The 25,702-nt window shown below is 42.6% G+C and overlaps 1 long non-coding RNA gene across 1 annotated transcript in view; it reads left to right on the forward strand.

Moving 5' to 3' along the window:
- The window catches only part of LOC140721243 (uncharacterized), a 219,605-nt gene extending 203,684 nt beyond the window's left edge, over nt 1-15,921 (forward strand). Inside the window, exon 3 of the long non-coding RNA XR_012097352.1 lies at nt 15,772-15,921. This is a non-coding gene — a long non-coding RNA (uncharacterized lncRNA). The remainder of the gene's footprint in view (nt 1-15,771) is intronic.
- The last annotated feature ends 9,781 nt before the right edge of the window (nt 15,922-25,702 follow it).

Here is a 25,702-nt window from a genome sequence, read left to right on the forward strand (position 1 = left end):
GACACAGATCTCCTCGCGGGATCAACTATTCGACATTTACCATAACCTTACATTAGAGTAGGGGCTGACAGTATGGAATTTATTTTATTGGTACTATTAGGTAAGCACTTGGAGTCGTATTTGGGAAGTGGTGTCTCCTTGAAATAAGCAACAAGTGATTGTTAGTGAAACAGTTGATTGGGGTTCAGAATAGACTTGTCTTATTGAGGCGAGCAACGGAATGTAGTGCATAGTAACCCTGGTTGACAAAAGATATGGAACACCTCGTCAAGAAGAAGAAAGAAAGATACTTCAGATACAGGAAAAAAAGATTAGGCAAGGCTATGGAAAGTCACAAAGTAGCCAGGAAGGAAATTAACTAAAGTTAGATTAGATAGGGACATGAGAATGCCAGGGAGAGTCGCATTAAGGTACATAAAGAACAGAAGGGTGACGTGCGAGAGGGTGGGACAAATCAGAGTTTTAAAAAAATGTAATCATGTGTCTGGCTTGCAAAGAGACAGTGAAGGTCTTCAATGACACTTTGCTTCGGTATTCACCAGTGAGCGCGACCTTGATGAATGTGGATCCAGCGTAAAAAGGCGCGTACATGCCTACGTTAAGAATTCTGCGTTGGGAACTTGTAGAACATTAAAAAATAAGCCATTCACCAGTGATATAAGGTATCCCTAGGCAATTAGAGACAGCGGGCGAAGACATTATTGCACTTTTGGACATGATACTTAAGTCTCTGCTTGCCACAGCAGTACTGCCAGGGAATTGGAGGATGGTAAATGTTAATTCATTGTTCAAGAAATGCAATAGGTATATTCCTGAGAATTACAGGACAGTGAGTCTTCCGTCAGTAGTGGGCAAGCAATTGGAGAGGATTATTAGAGAGGGGATTTATGAATATCTGGAGAAACGCATTCTGGATGGGAACAGACAGCATGGATTTGTGGGAGCAGGTCGTCTCTAATGAGACTGATTGAATTCCTTGAAAAAAAGAAAAAAATATACAGATGAAGACAGAACAGTTGATGCAGTGTGTATTAATTTTGTAAAGTGTTTGACCGGGTAATGCATGGTCGGCACATTCAGAAACTGAGACGGAATTGGATCGAGCGAAACCTGGTTGCGTACACTCAGAATTGGCTTATTAACAGAAGGCAGATTAGATAATAAAAGTAGAGAATTCTGCCTGGCCGACAGTGGTCAGTGATGTTCCGCAAGGAAGGTATACACTTCAATACACTTTACAACTATGTCTCCACTCCGCTATTACAGTTTTCTGAAAGACCGACTGTAATTTGACCATTCTGCAGCACATTGATATTTTATTGAATTACTGTTGACGAATTACTGCTGAATTTCAGAATGGAACTTCACGCTGTATAATCCGACCTCCCGTTTGCATGTTACAGGGCTGATGCTTGAATTATATTGGAGCAAATTTTTCCAAAGGAACCCTCACAGTTAACATTTCAAAGTCTTCAGCAGCATCTGTTTTGCTCTCCAAATCAACCAATCTCCAAAAATGCGAATTACAAATTCCAATTTCAAGTATACATGAAATTGTCTTTAAAATAACTCATCCTTGAACAGTGGGATTGTCGTACCCGGACTAGAAACATTCATATTGCGATCCCTTTAATCCTGATTCCACCTGGCCGGTGTGAAATCCGCGTCTCCCTCTTCAAATCAATAAAAAAACAGACAAATAATAGAATATAATCTAAATACGCGGGTAAAGAAAAAGAAAAATACAAAGTTTCACTTCTCTATCTTCAAAATAGTTGCAGTTAACTGGCGTATGGAGAATAAGCAGTTAATTGCCAAGGTGAAATTCCTTATCAAATGCTCTAAAGAGCACAGAGAAGGTAGATGAGGGTGACAGTGGCCCAGATACAGTAAGAGTTTCGGAAAGAAACCCACCCTCTGAAATTCACATCTGTTCCTGGAAATGTATTTCAGTCAACGAAACAGACATTTTCAGGTAGTCATATCGTACTGTGAAATAGAGGATTAATTCAAACATTCTGTCAATAGAAACCTAACAAACACACGACTGTCTTCCGTTCATTCGCGTGCGAATTACATCTCTTTATAACAAAAATGTCCAGTCCTTGCGCAATATTTCAGGTTCTCAATGCATTTACAATTTAAACTATCGCAGAACATGGCATAAATTTAAGTGTTGAACAATTCACAGATCATCTATGTTAGAATCACACATTTAAGAAATCTTTTAGCGTCTAAAGCAAATGGACGCTGGAAGTTATGTATTGTCCGCAGATTAATATTCAACCTCTTTAAATATAACGTCACTGCGTCATGAAATCCCCAGCGGCGTCCATCTTCTCTCACCTCCAATCTCTGACCAAGTATAGGATTCAGAGTAAATGAACATTTTGTTGCATAGTATCAGACTTAATAATCCCCACAACCATCGCTGAATGAATAGATTTTGGACACAGTACTGGGAACATTGCCCTAAAAAAATTCAGTCCGGAACTATCGCCTTTACCATCTTACTGATGGAGTGAAGGTATATTCCTTTAGTGCGTTCCCTCCCTTATAATCTCATACTTGCACTTTCTTATGCACACGCTAAAACTTTTTTTACTAAGTCTCAATGCCTCACTGTGTGTAAGGACAGAAGGATCAAACGATATCAAAGAGTTTCTAGATCCGTCGGTGCTGCGAGACACAAAAAGTCGTCACCAAATATATCTGACTATTGGCTCTAAATAGTTTATTTAATGTGGCCTTTGGAACACCATTCATAGATCTGACGTTATCGTAGTTGAGCGCTTGCCGCTCATCTGGTTACATGTGGGTAGCACGTCTAACGAGATACTGTGTTCATACCCAGAGATAACTTAAGGGATTCTTTAATTCTTCAGTTGCAGCCTTATTCTTGTATTTTCCGCGAAGCCGAATGCAATTCTGCGACTTAAAAAGGCTGCTATGTGTTATGACCTACTGATATGTTTTTATAGAAACATATTCAAATCAATTTCGTTTCCTCTGCGGTACCGAGACCGTGTACTGTTCTCCGGTGATCAGCTGTCTGTAACAGCTCAGTATGATCATCCGCAGGCACTAATGACCCATTTTCCTGAGCAATATCTCTCAGATACTTAAACACAAAGGAAGTAGTGCATGTTATATTCTTGTTTCAGTTTCCTGGCTCGTTTCGTTACATTGCGATTTCTCTCTGGTCCCACATGTGGGAACCGCCAAAAGTCGTGTCGAGTTCTTCGGTTTGTATCGAGGCTGCCTATCATCGTCATAACCGTACGGAGCTGCGTCACTACGTCCCCTCCTATTTCAAAAACCCATATTATTTCTCTCTGAATGGGCAGGTTGGTCCTGCAGCTTTTCTATCTGTTTTGGAAATATCTTTTGATCTTTAGTGTTATGTTTCGTTTCTAATAATGATTTAGGAATTACATTCATAACGTGCTTAAATCAGTGCAATTTTTTCAAAATCCTTCCACTTTGGTACAAGATAAAATGCTTATCATTCACTCTTTTCTATAATAAGCTTTCTAAAACCGATTCAAATGCGTCATTATCCACGCTCCTCGCATCCACTCTCCTTGTAAATTATTCGGCTTCTCCTTAAGGTGAATATTTTCTCCTCAAGCCGCGCCACCACCTCATACAACGCATACCTGATTCTCCTGATCATTCCCGCTGTACTTTAGCTTCTCCCGACATTCTCCCCAATCCTCAATTAAACATCCTTCTGATCTTACTTCGTTTAAATACCACACGTCACATCCTCCCGTAGGGATCATCCATATTTTTATCACATTATTGATTGATTGATTGATTGATTGATTGATTATTTTCATTCATACCTCCATGACCAGCGTAGTCTACACAATGAGGGCAATTCCTCGTTACATATTTCTCCATCCAAATATTTTTTTTAATAAAACATGCTGTGACGGTGCGTTGCAGTTATTGGTGACATTAATTTCAGAAATGCTGAGTGGGAAAACCCAGTGACTAATGGATTGCAAAAAGGTGAGTTCATTGAAACGTTAAATAATTGTTTTTTAACCCAATATGTTAAAGCACCAACAAGAGGAGAATCCTGTCTAGATTCTGTAACAATCAGGGCAGAATTTTGAGTACGGAAGTAGTTGAGCCTTTAGGAACAAGTGATCATAACATTGTTAGTCTCGCAGTTTTTTTTTGTGAGAGTTTATCAGTAAAAACCAAAACAAGTAAATTTAATTTGGGAAAGATAAAGTTTGTGAAGATGCGGCTAAAACTTTCGAAAGTGAACCGGAAGGGGCTGCTTGACATTGAGTCAGTTAAGCAGCAATGGGGCCGATTTTAACAGGTAATACTCGCAGTGCAGGAAAAGTTCATACCTAAGATCGGGAAAAAATAAAAACAATATATCAATGTTCAAAGTAAAATTTATTATCAGAGTACACATATGACACCGCACACAAACCTATGGTTATACATAGCAAATCTATCAAGCTAACATGGATGAATGAAGATATACATAAAACTTTGAAGAAAAGATCGCTAGATAAGGAATACAGAAATATATTGAAGATGTTAACCGTAGGACATATGGAAATATGAGAGCTTGTGAAGAGGGAAATTCATATTGCCAAAAGTCAGGCTGAGAAGCATTTTGCCGAAGATAAACCCAAAGACATTTTTTCAATAATTTAGGCATTCACCCGTGAAGATACCTGCGATATGCCAGCAGGTGTAGAGATAAAAATATTTTAAGTGACCTAGAGACCTTAGCAAGTGAGGTCATCGTCATCTGAAGAAACTGAAAGTTAATAAATCTCCAGGGCCAGACAACAGATATCCAAGGGTACTTATACAGGTCGTGACTCTATATAGAACCCGCAACTATGTATTTTTCAGAAGTTTTTGACGACTGGGCAAGACCCTACGTAGTGGAAATTGACGAAAGTTGTCCCTGTATATAAGAATGAGAAACAGAAGCAGATGATAAGATCCGGAATGTTCTTAGAATGTCAGCATTGGCTCAGAAAGCGGAAATCATGTTTTACTAAAATGCTGAAGTTCTATGATAAATAAAAGTTAAGAAAACATTAGAGCGTTTTACATCATTTACCAAGACTTTCAGATTATGGTAATTATCAAACCACAGGAGGTAGGAAGTCAGTGAAAGGTATGCGAATGGGTGGAGAATTGGCTCAAAAGCAGAAAACAGCGAGTTAATGGTGAGAGGATAATTTTCACACATAGAAGATGTTAAAAACGGGGTTCCGCAGGGATCGGTTTTGGGTCGTCTGCTGTTTTTACAAGATTACTATTTTGATTAAGAACATAACAAATAAACGAGCAGTGTTAACTGATCACACAAAATTAGGGCGACTGGCTGATAACATTCAGGCAGCAGAATCAATAAAAATATAAACAAAATCCAGATTTGAGTAGATAAACATTAGAACATTTAATAAAAGTCAATATAAAGTATTACATTTAGGAAGAGAAATATTTGACAAAAATATAAAATGGCGGGTCTTCAGTTATAGAGTTAATAGTATATGAAGGATTTGGCAGTCGTGTTCGGCAGCACTATCAACATCTAGATAATGGACAGAAGCGGTTAAGAAGGCTAACAGAATGTTGGGCTATACGATGTGCTCAGTGGAGTTCATTTACCTGAATCTGTATAATGCGCTTGTAAGGACACACCAAGAGTACAGTGTACAATCTTGATCTCCATATTGAGTGAGGGATGTGAAGGCACTGGAGACAGCTCAGAGAAAGGAGACTAGCATTATTCCATGTCTATAGTATATGAGTTAATAACGATTGAAATAACTAAATCTTTTAGACTAGGTAGATATCCTTGTACTTCTTCGAGTACAAGAACGGCGAGACTGCGCAGGCGCATGACGTAAACAGGACAGCACGGAGAGTTTAAAAAGAAGTCCACCCTATACAGCGGGCAGCGGTCGGAGCGGGCAGCGGAGTGTAGGGCTTTGGCTCAACGGGATTAGGCGGTAACGGGAATAGGCGAGAGCGAGAGACCAACTCTTCTTCCCCCTTGGCGAATCGGCCCTGACAGACGGAGGAACAACAGGGCTCACAGAGCTAACGGTACGAGCAAACGGTTTAAAACGTTCGTGTGTTTGGCGAGGTAAGTGGTTGAGTAGAATTATTTCATTGTTTCATTCCTGTAGAAGTAGGTCGCATGTCTGCAGGGTCAGTGCTTTATTCAGGGTGTCAGATGTGGAAATCCTGCGAGACCTCCAGCCTTCCTGATGGCTAAATCTGCGACCGGTGCACCGAGATGCAGCTCCTCAGAGACCGTGTGAGGGATATGGAGCTGCAGCGTGATGACCGACTGCTTATTAGGGAAAGTGAAGAGGTGATGGACAGGAGCTACAGGGAGGTAGTCATCCCTAGGCTACAGGGGTCAGGAAAATGGGTGACTGTCCGAAGAGGGAAGCGAAATGCCCTGATAGTGGAGAGCACCCCTGTGGCTGCCCCCATCAGAAACAAGTATATCGTCCTGGATGCTTTTGAGGGGGATGACCTGACAGTGGACGGCCGCGGTGATGGGGTCTCTGGCACTAAGCCTAGCGCTGTTGTGCAGGAGGAAAGGAGGGAGAAGAGGAATGCGGTAATAATAGGGGATTCCATAGTCAGGGGAACAGACATGCGATTCTGTGAGCCTGGTAGAGATACCCGCATGGTGTGATGCCTCCCAGGTGCCAGGGCACGGAATGTCTCGGATCGGGTCCAGAATATTGACTGTGTGTGTGTGTGTGTGTGTGTGTGTGTGTGTGTGTGTGTGTGTGTGTGTGTGTGTGTGTGTGTGTGTGTGTGTGTGTGTGTGTCTGTCTGTCTGTCTATGTTTGACAATATTTGTGGCCAGGAGGGAACTGAAGCGCTGAAGGAGAGTTCAATTTGGCAAACCGCAAGGACAGAAATTTGGGATGGAACGGTGTTGGTGAACTCCTTACAGATGAATACATACCAAAAGTTATTAAGAAAGAGGATGTGTTGGAGCTTTTGGAAAGTATCAAGTTGGATAAGAAACCGGGACCGGACGAGATGTACCCAGGCTACTGTGAGAGGCGAGGGAGGCGATTCTGAGCCACGGCGATGATCTTTGATTCATCAATGAGGATGGGAGAGGTTGCGGAGGACTGGAAGATTGCGGATGTTGTTCCGTTATTCAAAAAAGGGAGGAGAAATAGACCAGGAAATTATACAGAAGTGAGTCTTACACTAGTGTTTGGTAAGTTGATCGAGAAGGTCCGGATAGGTAGGATATATGAACATCTCGAGCGTCATAATATGATTAGGAATAGTCAGTATGGCTTTGTGAAAGGCGGGTCGTGCCTTACGAGCCTGAATGTTTTTTTTTAAAGGATTTGACTAAACACATTGATGAAGGTAGAGCAGTAGATGTAGTGTATATGGATTTCAGCAAGGCATTTGACAAGGAACCCCATGCAGGGCTTATTGAGAAAGTAAGGAGTCATGGGATCCAAGGGGACATTGCTTTGTGGATCCAGAACTGGCTTCCCCACAGAAAGCAAAGGCGGGTCATATTCTGCACGGAGGTCGGTGACCAGTGGTGTGCCTCAGGGATCTGTTCTGGGACCCCTATTCTTTGTGATTTTTATAAACGACTTGGGTGAAGAGTGTGGGAATAGGTTAGTAAATTTGCTGATGACACAAAGGTGTTGTGGATACTGTGGAGTGCTGCCAGTGGTTACAACGGGATATTTAAAGGATGCAAAACTGGGCTGAGAAGTGCATTGGCCTTCATCAATCGTGGGATTGAGTTTAGGAGTCGAGAGGTATTGTTGCTGCTATATCGGACCCTGGTCAGACCCCACTTGCAGTGCTGTCCGCAGTTCTGGTCGCCTCACTACAGGAAGGATGTGGAAACCATGGAAAAGGTGCAGGGGTGGTTTGGGGAGCATGCCTTTTTTCATTGGAGCCAAGGACGATGAGAGGTGACCTAATGGAGAGGTATAAGATGATGAGAGGCGTTGATCGTGTGGTTAGTCAGAGGCTTTTCCCCAGGGCTGAAATGTCTAGCACGAGAGGGCACAGTTTTAAGGTGCTTGGAAGTAGGTGCAGAGGAGATGTCAGGGGTAAGTTTGTTTTTTTTTACGCAGAGAGTGGTGAGTGCGTGGAATGGGCCGCCGAAGACGGTGGTGGAGACGGATACGATACGGTCTTTTAAAAGACTCCTGGAGCTCAGAAAAATAGAGGGCTATGCGCAACCCAAGGTAATGTCCAATGTATAGACATGTTCGGCACAGTTTAGTAGGCCGAAGGGCCTGTACTGTGCTGTAGGTTTTCTATGTTTCGATGTTGCTATGAATAACCACGCATCCAATACGTGAAATTTGTGAATGTGGCTGCTCCGTGGCGATACTCAGTCTTTGACATTAGAGCACCGGCATTTTTCCACCAGATGTGTCTCTGCTGATGTAATCTCGAAATGGTTGATGCATTTATCTTCAATCAGCCCCATATTTACATCAGAGTCAATGGAATAGAATTAAATTGTTTGTTCAAGTAATTCAGTGAAGCAAGTTAGTCAGGGGCATAATCGTATCTCTAGAGGCCGATCCTCTGTATAAATCAGGGCGGTTTGGAATGAATCTGATCGGAGAGTCTGCCGAAGCTGTAGATTCAGGAGCAACAACAGTCACACATTCTCACTGAAATGGTGTATCCAGTCGTCTGGCGGATAGAGGATGTCTACTACCCTTTTATTTCAGCCTTTGGAGTTCCCGGTAAGCCAGTGTCAGCTGCCATTGGTGGCAAAATGAAGCTTAATTCCAATGCTATGAATGTTTCTGTCGCTGGTTTCCCCTGTCACATTTCCAGTCCTAATATTCCGTGTTCAGGAATGGAATGTAAACACAGGGACTGCGGATCCTAGGATCTGGGTCTAATGGACCGCTGCAGAGGTGTTCAGGAATGGAATGTAAACACAGGGACTGCGGATCCTGGGATCTGGGTCTAATGGACCGCTGCAGAAGTGTTCAGGAATGGAATGTAAACACAGGGACTGTGGATTCTGGGGTCTGGGTCTACTGGACCGCTGCAGAGGTGTTCAGGAATGGAATGTAAACACAGGGACTGCGGATGCTGGGATCTGGGTCTAATGGACCGCTGCAGAGGTGTTCAGGAATGTAATGTAAACGCAGGGACTGTGGATTCTGGGATCTGGGTCTAATGGACCGCTGCAGAAGTGTTCAGGAATGGAATGTAAACACAGGGACTGTGGATTCTGGGGTCTGGGTCTACTGGACCGCTGCAGAGGTGTTCAGGAATGGAATGTAAACGCAGGGACTGTGGATCCTGGGATCTGGATCTAATGGACCGCTGCAGAATTGTTCCTGTTCCGCCAACACCCGTGGAATTCAAAGGGTCGGGCAGCTCTCTTCCTGCTGTTTCATTTCAATGATGTAATGATCGGGTCTCTGTGATTCTGGTCTTAAAGCAGGTGAACTGCATTTGCAAATATTGACCCGCAGAGATTATAACAATTGATCGTCTGCATTTGTATGTGAGCAGTTTGTCTGACGTAGGTGCGACAACGAAACCATCGACTGGTAGTGACACTTCAGCAAATGTGAAGAGTTCCATGTTGCAGCATGAACCTTGTAGATATTTAATAAATGTGTGCGCTGAGACTGAATGTGAAGTAGTTGATGGACAACACAATGAAGTTGTTTCTGACCAATTAACGCCATCGGCGTGTTGATTCATAGTTATTAGTACTGTGAAATGTATTCACTTTTGTTTACGTCTGACCCTGTTACTGCCGGACATAGAATTCCTCTCCCCAGCTTCACTATGAAGGATTCTGTGGGAGGTGTAATGTCTCTCAGAGTGCGATGTATCTGTTGGGATCAGTCAATGATTTGTTGTAAAGTTAGTGAGGAGCAAAACGGGCGTATAGGAAACAACCACGGGGATTTCTGGAAGTACTGCTCTCCAGGCATCTTATTTGGAAAGAGAAGCTGTTTAGCACTCGAGTCAGGAGCCTCTCTGGAAACAGTTCTGATAAAAGACTCTTCAATTGTTTTTCCACATGTTTTGTTTTGTCCGGATGAGTGATTCCAGCGTTTCCTGTTTCTGTTTCGTCCTTCGGCTGTTCTGTCGCTGACAGGCATAACCATGAATTTGATGATTGTCTGATGGAAGAATCCTGCCCTCAGCGTCCAGATTTATTCATTTCCTTCATACGAGATGCGGCGGCGCCTGTAGAAAATGTTCCATCCAGCATCGACTCCGAGGAAGTAGTTCCCGAGTTCTAGCTTTTCACAGTCACTTCCCATTTCGGTCATCAGTCAGCAATCATATTGATTGTATTTTACTGTGTCCTTTTCCGTCTCCGCTTGCTCTGCGATCTCTCTCCACCCTTCCACCACTAAAGGCAACAATAGAGTGTGAATTTGACAGGATCCGCTCAAATTGATGCATTGATATTTGCTCAGTGTTTTCTCAACTTGCTGCTCCCTGTCTCTCTTCCAGTGAACTTGATGGCGATCGCTATTCTTTCCCGGGGAAAGTGCGGTCTCTCCAAATGTGTCACTCGCTACCTGGTGGGAATGGCAGCGGCCGATCTCCTGGTCGTTATCTCGGATCCGCTGCTGACGATGACAGCTGGTATTTATTTTCCGGGATCATTCCTGTTCATCACTCCTGTGTGCAGACTCCGCTTATGGCTGGTGTTTGCGAGCACTGCGACTTCCGTCTGGCTGACGGTCGCTTTCACCGTCGATCGGTTTGTGGCCATTTGCTGTGAGAAGCTGAAAACAAAATATTGCACCGAGAGAACGGCGGCTGTGGTTATCGGGACAGTGAGTGTGCTGGCCTGTCTGGAGTGTGTCCACAGGTACTTTGTGTACGGGCCTAGAGAAATAATTGATGGTGTTCCCTGGCATTGTGCTCTTACAGCCAGCTTCAAAAACTCTCCTTCGTGGGCGGCATTTGAGATATTTCACCGCATTTTAACCCCTTGTGTCCCATTCTTTGTGATTTTGCTGTTCAATATTCTGACTGTCAGGCGGATTCTAGTGGCCAGTCGAGCCCGTAGGGGGCTCCGGGGACAAAAGAGTGGAGAGAATGACAAGGACCGGGAGATGGAGAACCGACGGAACTCCATCGTTTTGCTCTTCAGCATAACCGGTAGTTTCATATTGTTGTGGATAACACAGGTGGTGTTTTATATCTATCAACGGATTTCAAAGAGTTTCTTTGATACCATCACCGATCCCCGGTACATCACAGAACAAACATCGATAATGCTGCAGGTTCTCAGTTCCTGCACCAACACGTGTATTTACGCCCTGACTCAGAGCAAATTCCGAGGGGAACTAAAGAATGCTGTGAAATACCCAGTAAATCGGATTTTGACATTCATTAAACATTAGAGAAAAAATGCTGTACATAACGATGTTTTAGCTGCTGTCCTGTTCTCTAGTCTGCACTCCCTACTCCCACTTGTAGGAGTAAACAATGTGATGAACAGCGTTGCAAAACAAACACGAGAAAACGTGCAGGTGCTCGAAACACAAAACAACACACACAAAGTCAGAGTCCTGATGAAGCGTCTCGACCCGAAACGTCGACTGTCTTCACCTTCCAACAGCTGCTGCGTTGTCCGATGAATTTCTCCAGCATTCTGTGTGTGTTGCCTTACAGTTTGCAACAACTGTTTACAGTCGATCCCGACGACATCACGGACCCTATCATCCCTTGTTCTACCACCCACCCACACCCCCCACCACCTTCCGATCTGATTAAATTGAAGTTTGAAGCGAACCTGTTGCCGCTAATACACGGATCTAAAGAAACTGCCTTATCTGGAATTTATTTCCATCTGTAACGAGCGCTACTGATCCGCATAGTGGAGTCCTTCCTTCACACACTGTTTTTTCCCTCTTCCTCGACCTGTAGGCACTCCTTCGTTCTGTCAACTTGGAGTATAAACCAGTAACAGAATTCAGAATTCAGATGGAAATTACAATGGACATTTACAAAATGGAGAAGATAACAGCATCTGTTAATCATAAGCTGGAACAATTTGATTCATACTGGAAAAAATGGTTGAACTACATAATGTCTCGTAGGCCTGATTCTATTCTCACAAATCAATGAATATGTTGTAAAAAAAAAGATCACTCCCTACTTGTACATAGCTTTTTCCTATTGCTTTTTTTCCCACTCTTTTCTATAAGTGTACACCTCAGATAAATACTTTTGGAGATTTGTGACATATATGATTATATGATATATATGTACAATGTCTGAAATACATCTTATGGAAATGTTTGTTTGATGACGAACTTCAATAAAATAAATTACAAAAATGTCAGGAATTGTAAAAAAAACTGAGCTTAAATGTATTTGGCTAAGGTACGTAAACTTCTGACTTCAACTGTAGTGTGTATGGAATTCAGTAAGGCATTTGATGGGGTTCCTCATGCGAGGCTCTTTCATAACGTGAGGAGGCATGGAATCCAACGAGGCCTTATTTTGTGAATCCAGAATTGGCTCCCAGAAAAGGAGAGGGGTGGTTGTAGATGTTTCGAATTTTGCAGGGAGATCAGTGACCAGTGAAGTTATATAGAGATCTCTACTGGGAACTTTATAAAGGACCTGGATGAAGAAGTAGAAGGCTGGGTTAGTATGTTTGCTGATTGCACAAAGTTGTGGATAGACTCAAGCGTTGGCAGATATTACAACGGGACATCAATAGGATGCAGAAATAGGCTGAAAGGTGGCTGATTAAGTTCAACACAGATGAATGAGTAGTTCATTTTCGTAGGTGAAATTTGTAGACAAAATATAGAATAAGACTTGGCAGTGTGGAGGATCAGAGAGATCTTGGGTTCCGTGACTATAGGGCACCCGAAACACCTGCGCAGGTTGACAATGTTGTAAGATCTCGTATGGTGTGCTGGGCTTCATCATCCGTGGGATTGAGCCATGAGGTAATGTTACAGCTTTATAAGACCTTGGCCTATCCCCACTTAGAGAGCTGTGTTCAGTTCCAGTCACATCACTACAGAAAGGATGTGAATACTATAGAGAGGGTGCAAAGGAAATTTACAAGGATGTTGCCTGGATTGGGGAGCTTGCCTTATGAGAATAGGTTGAGGGAACTTGGCTCTTTTCTCCTTGGAGCGATGGATGAGAGGAGACCTGAAACACGTGTATAAGATGATGAGAGGCATCGATCGTGTCGACAGTCAGAGGCCTTTTATTCCCCTTGGGATGAAATGGCTAAAGCGAGGTAGCATCGCTTTAACGAGCTTGGAAGTAGGGGACTTCAGCAGTAAGTTTTTCAAACAGATACTGGTGGGGGCGTGAAATACACTGCCAGCGATGGTGGTGGAGGTAGTTACAAATAGGGTCCTTTACGAGACTTTGAGATAGGAACATGCAATTTAGAAAAATAGAGGGCTATGCGGTAGGGTAATTCTAGGCAGTGTCTGCCTTATGGTCCATGGTCTCAACAATACTGTGGGCCGAAATGCCTGTGATGTGCAGTACATTTCTATGTTACAATAAATTATTCAGCAAATGGTCCAGGTAGGAAAAGGGAGCAGGTCCTGAAGAGAGCTCTTCCAGGCTGGTAATCTTTGAATCAATGCGTACACCAAGCGCCATTGTGTATAAGCAGCGATAATTTTGCTTTGAAACGCATTACTAAGAATGAGCCTTCAGCATTCTCGCAGGCACATGGCAAAATAGTTCAAAGTCAGCATGCTTTCATTCAGGATCAATCTTGACTCACGAATCTTCTGAAATTTCTTCAGAGCAAACTGGAGAAAACGATTATTGAGGTGTTATGGGTGGAACTGCGAAACAGGGAATTTTTCGACCACGTTAATATGGCTATGGTACAGACGACCCAACAGTCCGAAGGACTTAAAACAATAAATTTGTAAAAATATCACAGACTGTTTCAAGAAACTTCAGGTTGTTACAACAGGTGATTTTAAAATTTCCGTATATTGACTGGGAATACTGTAAAAGCGTCATCGGTACATGATTGCATAGGGCACAGAGGAGTGTGGGAGGACAAAAGGGACTGGGAAGGTAGCGACACAGGTAGATAGGGATGTCACGAATGTTTTTTCTCACATGGCTATCATAATACAATATATTAAGTCCAGAACTGTTGTGTGTGTTATTAAGACAAGACGTTATATTGGTGAGGCCTAGTTTGGAGTAATGCGTGCTGCCTTGATCATCTACCGACAACAAAGTGGAATGCCAGTTTGAACCAGTGCAGAAGACACTTGTTGCGGAGAAGTTTTTTGCCGGGTCTGCAGGAACTGGTTTATAGGGAGCGATTGAATAGGTTAGGACTGTATTTATGAAAACATAGAATATTGAGAAGAAATTTCATTGAGGTATACAGACAAATGAAGGTTATAGGTCAGGAAAATTCAAACAGGCTTTTTTCACTGAGGGTTATTGCCACTGGAACCAAAGGTCATGGGTTAAGCGTGATAGGAAAATTTTAAGGGGAACATGAGGGGACCATTCTTCATTCAGAGGATCTTGGGTGTGTGAGATGAACCGCCAGTACAAGCGGTGAATTTCAACGTTTAAGAGTTCTTTGGACAGGTACATCGATATCAAGCGTCTGGTCCCGGTGCAGTTCGATGGCAGCAGGCAATTTAAGTTGTTTGGGCATGAATAAGAAGGTCATATGGATCTGTTTCTGTGCTGTAATTCTGTATGACTCTATTGTACCACATGGTGTCAAAAATGAGGGTGCTAAATCTCCATAGGATTCAAAGAAGTTTGGCTTACAAGCAAGAGACAAAGCCTGGGAATAAAGGTGGGGGTGGGGGAGGGATTCTGGATGGCATGCCAGAGGGTTCCGTGTTGAGGCTGCCTCCGTAACGTTAGATTTCAATGATCGGGATAGACAGATTGATCGTTCTGTAGCCACGCTGCAAACGAAACGAAGATAGGCGAATAAGCAGTAGGGTTGAGAACGCAGGCAGTCTGCAGAGAAATCTAACCTTGTAACACACGACTGGGTTCACATTGGGGGGAAAGTTTCAATAACCTGTAGGCTGGATATTAGTCCATACCCATTGCTGAATGCAATTTCGAGAGTGACTGATGGAGTCTAATACAAGAGGGCATGATGTAAGGTTTGCAGGGCGCCCATTCAGAACAGAGATGCGAAGAGATTTTTTGAGTCAGAGGGTGGTGAATCTGTGGAATTTGTTGCCATGGGTAGCAGTGGAGGCCAAGTCATTGGATGTGTTTAAGGCAAAGATTGATAGGTATCTGAGTAGTCAGGGCATCAAAGGTTATGGTGAGAAGGTGGGGGAATGGGACTAAAGGGAAGATTGGATCAGCTCATGATGAAATGGTGGAGCAGACTCGATGGGCCAAATGGCCGATTCTGCTCCTTTGTCTTACGGTCTTATGTGATTTATTTTTCATGTGTGTTATTCCTCTTCCTCCTTCAGTCCAAGGTAGTGTTAATCTCAGTGGGTCTGAGTGTAAATAGTCTTTTCTAAACTTGTCATTTCAGTTCTTACTTATCTTTGTAAATTTTACTGATCGAAATGGGACTAAGATTTTTCATTAAAAAAGTCAATGTCGGTATTGATGGAAGTGTTTATGGCCTTTGTTCTATTTGTTAACTATTGAGCTCTGTTCCGCAGTTTTTTAAAGCCTTGAAATAAATTTTGTCAAAGGTTTTCGCAATATTGCACTACTTTCTATTGTCTTTGCTTGTTGGTTTTTCAGATACGTGGTTATCAAGAGTCCCAAAGAAGGGTCATGGCTGGAAATGTTGATTCCCATCCATAGATGCTGCCTGACCTGCTGATCTTCTCCAGCACTTTGTGTGAATTTCTCTTGATTTCTTGCATCTGCAGGTCCTCCTGTTTCCCAGATATTTATATGTTTAATGACAATAACAAGCCGGTCGTGGGGTTGTGTGGCTCTGTTGGTGAAATATTAAATAAAATCATTAGATAAGAGTTGGCATAGGGTTGGGCGGTGTAGAATCTGTGGGTAGTATTAAGGAATAGCAAATGTACAAAAAGACCCTGATGGGAATTGTATAGTGACCCCAAAACAGTAGTAAGTATGTGGTGCACAAATTACAATGAGAGATAGAAAATGAGTGCCAAAAGAGCAATGTTACAGTAGTCATGTGGGGATTGTCATGCAGGTGATTAGGAAAATCAGGATGGTGTTGGTCTCAAGAGGAGGAATTCCTAGAATGCCTACAAGATGCTTTTTTTAGAGCAGCTCGTGGCTGAGCCCACTTGGGGGGTCAGCTATTCTGGATTGGGTGTTGTAATGAACCGGAATTAATTAGGTCACTTGAGTTCAAGGAACCCTTCGGGACAAGTGATCTTAATCTGATCAAATTCACCCCGACATTAGAGAAGGAGAAACTGAAGTCAGATGTGGAATAAAGAGAATTAGAGAGGAATGAGAGAAAAAAAATGTCAAAATTGATTTGAAAAGAACACGGGCAGGGATTAAAACAGAGCAACAATGGCTGGAATTTCTGGAAGCAATTCGGAAGTCACAGAGAGGAAGTGGTATTCTAAAGGTAAGGTGACAAAACCGTGGCTGATAAGAGAAACCAAAGACAACATCTAAAACAAAGAGAGGGCACAGAACAACAAATACTGGGAAGTTAGAGGATTGGGAAGCTTTTAAAAATGATCAGAATGCAACTAAAATCATTAAAAAGGAAAAAATAGAATACTTAGGTGAGCTAGCCAGTAATATTAAAGAGATATCATTTTTTCTTCAGGTACGTACAGTGTAAAAGAGAGGCAGAATTGGATATCAAACCACTGGGGAATGATGCTGGAGAGGTAGTAATTGGGTGATGGTGAAAGGTGATGGCTGATGTACTGAATCAGTGTCGTACTCTTTGGAAGACGCTGGCAGGAGTATCGAAGTCCCAGATGTCAGTGGTCAGAATGTGTAAAGTTACGTTACTCGGGGGAAAGTAGAAGGAAAGGCGATGAGCTGTGATTTTTTTTACTGGAAGGAGAAATCGATATTCATGCCTTCAGGTTGGAGCTATGCAGTTGGAATATGATGTGTTTCATTTCAACCCTGAGGCTGTCACGTTGAACAACTCCAGCCATTGCTATTCTGCCATCATCCCTGCTAGTGTCCCCTTCCAATCAACTTCGGTAAGCTCTTCTCCCGTGCCTCCGTAGTTCCCCTCACCCCACTAATAATGATGCATCTTGTTGTACCTTTCCCTTCTCAAAGTGCAGGGTGAATTGCAACAAGTTATGATCACAGCGTCAACATGTTTCCTTTACCATAATCTCCCTAATCAAATTTGGTTCTTTTGACAACACCCAATCCAGAATCAACATTTCTCAAGAGGGCACAATTACAAGCTATTCTAAAAGCATCTCATTAGTATTTTCCAAATTCCCTCTCTTGTGATCAAGCACCAACCTAATTTTCATAATCTACCTCCACCCATCCCACTCATGGACTATTTGTCTCACTCCCATCGGGGGTAGATATGCAGCGTCCTCACCAGGACTACCAGCCTCTGGGACAGCTACTTTTCCCAAGCAGTAAAGCTGATAAATATCTCTACCCTCTAACCCACACTTCCACAACACCAAACACCTCTACTTTAACATTTCCTCTCTGTCATCTTATATGCAGGCATCCTATGCCGAGCGTCACTTTATGAACATATAATCAATCCGTGTACAGTATATAAGCCGTGGATATATGTTGCTTTTATTGTGTTTCTGTATTGCATTGGAACTGGAGTAATAATTATTTCAACCTCATTTACACCTGTTTGCTGGAAATGAAATTAAACAACCTTGAATCTTGAATAAACATTTCAGCAGGCTGCAGCGTCACATTTCTGTCTCTCAGCGTTTTTGCGGCAGAGCGCCATCGGGTGACAATGGAGTCCACCGATCTGGGGGTCCTGTTATTATGGCAAATCACCACTAAGTGGCAGTGTTGTCCATAAGAGGGAGCGGTTTACAGCGGTAGAGTTGTGTAGTGGACTGGAAGCCAACTGCAAGTGGATGAAGTGCCAGACCTGCCCCTAACCACTCTCCTCACTACTAGTCAGGGTCCCAAACAGTCCTTCCATTTGAGGCAACTTTTCAACATCGTGCCTGTTGGGATCATCTACTGTTTCCAGTTTTCCAGGTGTGGCCTCCTCGACCTGATGTAGTCTCTGCGTTCTGCTCTCTGTCCCGGTGAGATTCTGCAGATGCTGGAGATGCAGAGTAACATACACAAAATGTTGGAGGAAGTCAGGAGGTCAGGTAGCTTCTATAGAGGGGATAAAGCAAAACAGATTTCCTGCCGAGACCCTTCATCAGGACTGGAAGTGGGGAGAAGCCGGAATAAGATGGTGTGGGGATTGGAAAGAGTCCAAGCTGGTAGGTGATAGGTGAAGCCAGATAAGAGTGAAGGTGAGTGGGTGGGGGAGGTGGGAGATGAAGTGAGACGCTGTGAGGTGGTAGGTGGAAAATGCAAAGGACTGAAAAGGAGGAATCTGATAGGACAGGAGAGCGGGCCATGGGACAAAAGGAACCAGAGGGAGACGATCCGCAGCGGAGGAGAGAGAAGTGAGGAGACAGAATGGAGGAGACTGGCGTGTGGGTTGATGAAATGAAAAGGTGGAGATAGAAGTTAAAGATATCGATGTTCATGCCATCCGGATGTAATATGAGGTGTTGCTCCTCCAACCAGAGAGTGCACTCATCGTGTTAGTTAAACAATGAACCGGAAGGGAGAGTGGATTAATAATTTTCCCCTGGGATCTCTATTAAATCAATCCTCTCTCACCTTAAACCAGTCCTCTCTGGTTGTTGATTCCACAAAAATGGGGTAAAAGAAAAAAATAAACTTAGAAAACCTACAGCATAATACAGGCCCTTCGGCCCACAAAGTTGTGCTGAGCATGCCCCTAAATTAGAATTTACGAGGGCCACCCATAGCCCTCTATTTTTCTAAGTTCCATGTACCTATCCAGTAGTCTCTTAAAAGACCCTATCGTAGCCGCCTCCACCACTATTGCCGGCAGCCCATTCCACACACCCACCACTCTATATAAAACTTACCCCTGATATCTCCTCTGTACCTGCTCCCAAGCACATTAAACCAGTGCCCTCTGTGGCAGCCATTTTAGCCCTGAGGAAAAGCCGCTGACTATCTGCACGATCAATGCCTCTCATCATCTTGTACACCTCTATCAGGTCACCTCTCATCCTCAGTCGCTCCAAGGAGAAAAAGCCGAATTCTCTCAACTGCGCACATTCTCCGTTTCTGTACACTTATAGTTTGGAACACCTGCATAATGTCGGCCTCATTAGTAAGTCTTCGGAATCTGTTGAATTTATAACACTGCTAGTGTACTGTAGAGAGTCATCTCAGGCCTGCTAAACCCTACCACTGATTCTGTTCCAAGACTGTCCTTTTAAATCCTCCCCTGTCTTAATAAGCTGGTAAGGAAGGCGGGCTCTGTCGTGGGCAAAGTACTGGAGAGTTTAACATCGGTAGCTGAGCGAAGGTCGCTGAGTAGGCTACGGTCAATTATGGAAAACCCTGAACATCCTCTACATAGCACCATCCAGAGACAGAGAAGCAGTTTCAGCGACAGGTTACTGTCGATGCAATGCTCCTCAGACAGGATGAAGAGGTCAATACTCCCCAATGCCATTAGGCTTTACAATTCAACTGCCAGGACTTAAGAACTTTTTTTAAAGCTATTATTAATGCTTTTTGAGTTAGTGATTTAGATGCATATCATATTATTACTGAGTTAAGTATTGTATGTAATGAGTTTTTGCTACAACAAGTGTATGGGACATTGGAAAAAATGTTGAATTTCCCCATGGGGATGAATAAAGTATCTATCTATCTATCTATCTGTTGTTCCCCTCTTGTTCTCCCTGTGGAATGGGTTTCAGTCACCACTTTCTGGGTGAAGAGGTTCCCCTTGAATTATCTGCAGACTGAAGAAGACGAGCTGACTGCTGTTCTGTCCAACATGTTCTTCGCCCCTCTTATCTCTGGACTGAGGAAGAATTACTTTGGTAGTTAACCTCCTTATTCACGACTCATTTCCACATTATGGATCATTTCCCTGCTTCTAAAAGTTGTTGAAAACACCCGTCCTTTAAAGACTGAAAGCGGAATGGGGAACCACCTGTCAGATGTTCAACGAAGCAGGGTCAGAAACCCAAGGGGGGTCTACACAGGGCAGAGTTTGGGGCTCTGGGCAATGGTCGGGTGATGAAGAGAAGGGAATCAGTAGTGGGACGTGGCAACGAATGACAGAGTCGCAACATTTGGAAGCTGATTGACAGAGAAAATCTTTCGGTTGTCTGACTGATGACACAAACAATGCCTGTGGTGCGGTACTCCACTGGTCGAGGAACACAGGTGTGCTGGGAATGGTTTAATCTGTTGGGGGAGTTGTTCCTGTTTGTTTATCCTATAATATTATATCCGGATGGTTATTATGGATTGTCCTATCTGAAATAATGTATTGATTATCATATAATTTGTAAGATTTTGACACTAAAACTGTATCGGGCTTGAATTTATGGTACCTCTATGAAGTGATGGAGGGCATTCATGAGTTTGTATTTTAAAGCAAGATTTTGGTGAATGATATTTGCCATTTGTTTGTACCTTTGTAAGTAATGTGATTGAGTTACTGCTGCAGGATCCTGGAATGTGTTGGATTGTGTCTGGTTTCTCTGGCATTTTCTGCACTTACTGCCTTGTTTGTTTATATTTCATGTATTTTTGATGTTTTCCCCCTTTTGTAAAACATCTTGTCCTGTATTTCTGCAGGGAACCCCTTTTTGAGAGTCTCCAACTCTCAGTCAGGTGCCCAAGGCTTCCTTGTCACCATCTCGTCTGCTCAGATCGTTGGGATGTCTCCCATGGAGGATCGTACTCATTCCACTGGTTAATGTTTTCTTCCAGAGTGATGATTTATTGTTCTGAGTTGGCCTCTCATTTAAGTTTTCTGGTCTGTATTTCTTATCACGATTGCATATACACACATGGAGTGCTGAATCCTGTTCATTTTTGATGAAAATATATACTTAAAAGTTTTATCTGACTGTTTTTTCTTGTTTTTTTAATTGAAGTTCATCATCAAACATTTCCAGAAGATGTATCTCAGATATTGTAGATATATATCATATAATCATATATGCCACAAATCTCCGCATAGAATTTATCTGAGGTATACACTTATAGAAAAGAGTGAAAGAAAAAACAAGCAAAAGGAAAAAAAAAACTTTGTACAAGTCGGGAGTGATCTTTTTTTTACAACATATTCATTGATTTGTGAGAATAAAATCAGGCCTATGAGGCATTATGTAGTTAAACCATTTTTCCCAGTATGAATCAATTTGTTCCAGATTATGATTATCTTCTCCATTTTGTAAATGTCCATTGTAATTTCCATCCATGCATTTAAAGTTGGGCTCTCCTGTGATAACCATTTCCTAGTAACAGTCTTTTTACCAGCCGCCAACAATATATTCATTAAATATTTATCTTTTTTTCAACCATTCTTGATGTATATATCCAAAATATATGGACTTACTCCCCAAGGGTATTTCACATTTAAAGATGCCATGTCCGGCATTGTGTATCCCCCTCCAATAGTCTTTGATAACAGGGCAGTCACAAAAAATATAATAATGATTTGCATTTCGATTTCCAGTTTCTCCAGCAAACAGCGAGGTTACTATCATAATGGGATTTCTAAAAGGGTGTAATAAAATATCTTATCAAGTTTTTCAGTCGGAACTCCCTCCATTTCTGAGAACTGGTACACTTCCATTGATACCTCCATTGTCCATTCTTCCTCAGATATAATTTCTCTCCTTGCTTCTCCCATTTTGTTTTAATGTATGAAATCAAATATGTTTTAAGATTTGACAAACCCTGATGCATGCTTGAAATAATTCTACTACCGTTATCTGAATTATATGCTTTTCTAAATAGCTCTAACATGCATATACTTGCCTTGGTTACAATTTTAAGCATCCTATTAACATCCTGACGCATCTATATATACTGATAAAAATCTTGTTTTTCTAAATGTTTCTCTTTCAGCATTTCAAAGCTGAACAGTGTTCCTTCTTTCATTATGTTGCAAAGAACTGTTATTCCTTTAGCTGTCCAGTCCTTAAATCTAGCATCCAATTTATTTGGTGTAAAATCCGAGTCATATGCACACCATTTAAGAATTGCAGTATCTCGCTCGAGATTATATTCTTTTATAGTAGTTTTCCATATTTTAAGAGTCAATTTCACCCATGGATTATCAATAGTATTTATGTACCTTTGCAAGTTATTATCAGCCAAAATTGCTTGCATGGGGATGGGAAGTACTCGCTCCTCAATGTTTTTCCATTGAGCGTCATATGATGGGTTGCTCCAGCATATCACAGCTCTCAACTGTGCTGCAAAATAATAACCTCTAAGAGAAGTTAGGCCGCATCCACCCTTTTCCTTTGCTAATTGCAAAGTTTTGAGACGAACTCTAGGCCTTTTACCTTGCCAAATATACCTTGATAACATCTTGTTCCATTCATTGAATTGATTTTGATTAATATCTATTGGTAGGGTCTGAAAGAGATATAACAGTCTGGGCAGTATATTCATTATAATAGACTCAATCCTTGAACTGAAACTAAAAGAAAGGAATCAGGTTCCATCTTGCTAGATATTCCTTAATGGTTTTTTTTTATATAAAGGCTGATAATTACATTCTGATAATGTTGCCTAATCTTTTGGCATAATGATGCCCAAATATTTGAAAAACTCTGTTTGCCATGCCCAGGGATATCTACTTTCAATTTCTCTTGGTGGGCTATAGTAATATGAAAGTAATTGGGTTTTATCTGTGTTGATCTTGTATCCTGATAATTGACCATATTGTTCAAAGGATTGCATCAATCAGGTAGAGTATGTTGGTTGCCCTAGATAGATCAAAATGTCATCCACATAACAAGCCAATTTATGCCCTGTCCCTTTACTAGTAATTCCCCATTTTGTCTGATGTATTGAGCAAATGGTTCCAGATATAATGCGAAGAGTAGTGCTGACCATGCACAACCCTGTCTTGTGCCCCTTTCCAGGGTAAGACTATTTGATAAATATCCATTGATTTTAATCCTAGCGGTAGGGTTGTCATATAGTGCCTGTATAGTTTTAATAATTGTTATGGAAACCAAATCTATGTAAAACTCTGTAAAGAAAATTCCAATTAACCGAATCAAATGCCTTTTCAGCGTACACGCTTATCACTATTGCTTTGATTTTATTTTTTTGTATATATGATCCATAATGTGAAGTATCCTTCGTATATTGTGCAAACACGAGGAAATCTGCAGATGCTGGAAATTCAAACAACACACACACAATGCTGGTGGAACACAGCAGGCCAGGCGGCATCTATAGGGAGAAGCACTGTCAACGTCTCAGGCCGAGACCCTTCGTCAGAACTAACAGAAAGGAAAGATACTAAGAGATTTGAAAGTAGGAGGGGGAGGGGGAAATGCAAAATGATAGGAGAGGACCGGAGGGGGCGGAGTGAAGCTGAAAGCTGGAAAGGTGATTGGCAAAAGTGATACAGAGCTGGAGAAGGGAAAGGATCATGGGACAGAGGCTTAGGGAGGAAGAAAGGGGGAGGGGAGCACCAGAGGGAAATGGAGAACAGGCAGAGTGATGGGCAACTAAATATGTCAGGGATGGGGTAAGAAGGGGAGGAGGCGCATTAACGGAAGTTAGAGAAGTCAATGTTCGTGCCTTTCTTTCTCCCTTATCACTATTGCTTTGATTTTATATGAATTTGTATACAAGTTCCCTCTCTTCAGCAAGAGTCATTCCTTTGCCACCCGGCTGGCAGTTTCCGCAGCCGCAATCCCCGCATTTTGGCTCGCGTGCTGCGCCAATACTATCCCACTTCCGATTTCCACAGCAGTTTTCTAGAACACGAAAGATGTCATCTGCAGTTTTATAAGTACTGAGGCAAAGGTCTCTTCTGACTTTGTCGTCAAGACTGTCCAGCAGTTGAACCTTTTTCACCTCTCTTGAACCGGTCGGCTCTCCCTGCCTCTAGAGTGTTTCCCAGTCCTTTCTCCACCTGTGAAAATCACGTCTGCTGCCAGGAAACTTGGGAAGGGCCGTCGGTTTCAGTCTGATGGCTGGCGTGGGAAAATTGGAGGAAAAGCCCAATGCTGTCGGTGTTAGTCTTTCAGCATCCTCCTTTCTCCTTGCCTGTATGAAGTGGGCCTTCTTGGAAACCAACTTAGGGACGTTGAGTTCGAGCCCCTTTAGGCGACTCTGAAGGTGCTTCTGATCCCCTGGCGGGATCCATCATTCCCACCTCCTTTGCTGTCTTTACCAGTCCTTGCAGGTGGTTAAGCATGAAGCCATACGCCTCCTGGTGGCCATCGGGTTGTACAGCAGCGACGTCTTCACATTCATCCTCTGCTGCTTGTGGTACTGTGAGCCACTCAACATTTCCAAAGTTGGTCCAAAGAGTCTCCTGGATCAGCATTCTGATTTCCTTTAGTTTCAACTCTCACTCATTTGCCGTCTTTGCCAGGTCGGCTTTTTGCTGTTCAGTTGATACAGCTACTTTCTCTGTGTTCAGCTCCGCCTCCCGTTCTGCAGTGAGTCCGGCCTCCGCATCATCATTGGCTTCCATGACTCTCTCGGCTTCCATTGTGAGTTTATTGAAACTCACTCTGAGCTCCTCTTTCAGACTTGTCTTCATAGGTCCTGGTAATGCTGTTGGCCAGACGAGAAAACAATCTTTTTGCTGTCATTCTCTCCAGCTTGAGTTGCTCAACCGATTTCCCAATAGCTTGATCAGACATGTTTGATTCTCTCTGCAGGCTGTTCACAGGTGAGAGTACAAATTTTGGTGATGCTTTGATGTTGTTTTATCTGAACTTGATTTCCTTCCTTTTTCAGGACTCCAGGTTAACCGGATTCTATTCAATGACAAAACAACTTTCCTTCTTTTTCCTTTTTTATTTTTATTTTTGCAAGTTTGGCAGCTCATAGTTCTTAGTTATTAGTCAGTAGTCATAAATAATCAGTCATGTCAGTTATTAGTCTAGTCAAGGTTAGTCATAAGGCAGTAGCATTAGCATCCACCTTAGCATTAGGATTAGATGAAAAACTGGCTGCCTGTCGGACTTCGGAGACGATTTCGGAGCTGCACCTCCGTTTCTCTACTGGATCATTATGGTTCCAAACTGGGTGAACTCTCTCGAACGTTTGCGAGCTCTTCTTAAGCCTTGTGCCGTTTTCAAGAAGTGCCTGTGTGCGATGATCCCGATGGCGGAGTTAACCCAAACGCAGTGACAGCAGTGCTCCTTTCCCTGAAAGTCTCAACAATTATTTAAAGTTCGGCATCTTACCGCAGGTTGTGATGCTGCTCCTGGCTGCTGATGTGACGCTGCTCTCGGACTGCTACTGTGACGCTGCGGGTTCTGCCCAAATGTTCTGGGCAGAAACCACCCTCAGGCAGTAGGTTCCGTCCTCTCTGCCAGTGAATTCTTGCTCTTTCTTAATACCTTCCTGAAACTCCAGTTTGAGTTGACAATGATGCACATTTGGTGAAGGTGGCCGAGAGAATCTCTTCCCAAAGTCTGAGCAGGTGATT

Source organism: Hemitrygon akajei, unplaced genomic scaffold (assembly GCF_048418815.1).
Source record: "Hemitrygon akajei unplaced genomic scaffold, sHemAka1.3 Scf000053, whole genome shotgun sequence".
Taxonomy (NCBI): domain Eukaryota; kingdom Metazoa; phylum Chordata; class Chondrichthyes; order Myliobatiformes; family Dasyatidae; genus Hemitrygon; species Hemitrygon akajei.